The following is a 2823-nucleotide window of genomic DNA, read 5'->3' on the forward strand; positions in this document are numbered from 1 at the left end:
CAGAACCAAATGACCGCGATGATAAGTTTGATACAAGGCATCACAATTAACAGCATTGTATCAAAATTAACAGCACGGAAATGAACAAAGGGCAGGTCAACGCAATTGCTCAAACGTCCGCAAGTTGTGTCATCTGCAGAGACGCGCATCTAATGGAAGAATGCCCAGGAAATCCAGAGTCAGTATGCTTCATAAAGAATAATACTTATTCCGACACGTACAACCCCGGGTGGAGAAACCATTCCAATTTCGCATGGAAAAGTCAACAACAAAGCTTTCAACCAGTTGCGCATAAAGAAGGGCCACCCGAATTTTTCCCGTGAACCAACGGTCCAACGCACAACCAAGCCAGTAGTTCGCAGACATCGCAATCTTCGTCCTTAGAAAGCTTGCTGAAGCAATACATTGAGAAAAACGAATCAGTGCCTCAGAATCAAGCAACATCCATCCGAAACCTCGAAATTCAGCTAGGACAGATTACGGGCGAACTTAAAAATAGACCGCAAGGAGCTTTGCCGAGCTCAACTGAGCTCCTCGCAATGCTGGGGATATGGGGAAGGAACAATTCTTAGAAATTTCCTTATTAAGTGAGAAAACGACTGCGGAAGTAGAGGAGGAACCCATCACGACCAACTTGAATGCGGTAACAACCGAGAACCCGTTGACGTGTAATTCAGAAGGGCCCGAGCAGATGGAACTTGAAGTCGCGTCCACCCTCAAGCCTCTAGATCATGAGATAGAAAAAGTCCAGCTACCACTATTTCCGCAAAGATTGAAAAAGAAACAGAATGATGAGGAAAAGATCACGACAGTGGCAATAACGCAAAATGCAATGATCCCATAAAAAATGTGCGACCCAGGAATCTTCATGATACCATGCTCCATTGGAGGGGTCTATAGTGGCCAAGCACTATGCGCTTATACACATCTAGATGTGTATAAGAGACAGCGCATGCGCAGAGGAAAGGGTGGCGAGGACTCGCACGCCCACCTCTAGAGCTTCATAGAAATCTGCAACAATGTTGTGTTCCCGAATATCTCTACTGAAGAAGTTCGACTAACTTTGTTTCCATTTTCTTTGTGTGATCAGGCACGAAAATGGGCGTACTCTCTCGAACCGGGGGAGATTACTTCTTGGGAACAAGTGGTGGAGAAGTTTATGAAGAAATACTTCCCACTAACTGAGAATGCCAGGAGAAGAAAATTAATAACAAATTTTGAACAAGAAACTGATGAATTGCTCAGCGAACCAATGGTCCAACGCACAACGAAGTTAGTAGTTCGCAGACACCACAATCTTCGTCCTTAGAAAGCTTGCTGAAGCAGTACATTGAGAAAAACGAATCAGTGCTTCAGAATCAATCAATGTCCATCCGAAATATCGAAACTCAGCTAGGACAGATTGCGGGCAAACTTAAAAATAGACCGCAAGGAGCTTTGCCGAGCTCAACTGAGCTCCTTCACAACGCTGGGGGTATGGGGAAGGAACAATGCTTAGCAGTCTCCTTGCTAAGCGAAAAAATGACTGAAGAAGTAGAGGAGGAATCCATTACGACCAACTTTAATGCGGTAACAACCAAGGACCCGTTGACTTGTAATTCAGAAGAGCCCGAGCAAAGGAAACCAGAAGTTGTGTCCATCTTCAAGCCTCTAGATCTTGAGATAGAAAAAGTCCAGCTACCACCATCTTCATAAAGATTGAAAAAGAAACAGAATGATGAAGAAAAGATCACGACGGTGGCAGTAACGCAATGATCCCACAAAAAATATGCGACCCAGGAATCTTCACGATACCTATTTTTATCTTACCGGCGGACTTCCTCATTTTGGATTATAAAGCGGATGAAGATGCGCCAATCATATTGGGATGACCATTCCTCTCAACCGGTCGCGCTCAAATTAATGTGCGCAAGGGGGAGATTGTGATGAACATTAACGGGGAAAGGCTCTGGATTAAGGCAGTCAAGATTCTGGAAGATCGAGAAAAGAAGAAAAAGCCACCGTGGACGTGAAAAGCCTAGCTTGAAATAAGCAGTCCCTGAGTTACTATGCGACTCAACCTCATTAGGGACGCAATTCTTTTGAATATCCTTTTTGTTTCATATCAATGCTTCATGAATTTTTATTGTCTTTTAATTGCTATCATATCTTTGTCTTTATACTTCTTTAAAAAAAAAAAAAAGATCGTGCTGAACGATTGCGGTAAACCATTTTGTTAAACTCTGTTTTTTTTTTTTTATGATTATTTGACCCTTTCAATGTTTTTCTTGCAACGATCGAGGTACACGATTGCGGATGCGCTATATGGAGACGCAACTACTTTATTCCATCACCGCAATCCAAAGAAAGGAGATAGCCGCAAAGTAGGATACGTCAACAAATAATGCGGGTGACAACGCAAATTTGGGGGTTGTATCTTCCCTTGACTTTATTCCAAATTTCGTTATCGCATCGCATTTTAATTTTGAAAATTTTATCACCGCATCCTCTTTGGTTACCACAATCATTTAACATTGATAAATTTAGTAAGTCACCACATAATTTCTTTTTGCCAATTATGATTTCAATGATGAAGCACATGCTTCTATTTTTTCATGTACACTAGAGTCAACTTAATTTTAGGACAGTCACATGAAATATTTCTAAAAGTTAGTGGTCTGCTAGTTTTCTTTCAAATTGATCCTTTACCAAACTTCCTAAGAACATCGCATGACTTCTTTCAATCTATTGGTAATGAGGACATTGTTGCATTTTAAATTTGGGGGTGCGGTATTCTTTTTTCGACCTTGCTATTTTTAGTCTTAAAAAAAATATATCATAATG

The sequence above is a fragment of the Benincasa hispida genome, chromosome 11, assembly GCF_009727055.1.
Source record: "Benincasa hispida cultivar B227 chromosome 11, ASM972705v1, whole genome shotgun sequence".
Taxonomy (NCBI): domain Eukaryota; kingdom Viridiplantae; phylum Streptophyta; class Magnoliopsida; order Cucurbitales; family Cucurbitaceae; genus Benincasa; species Benincasa hispida.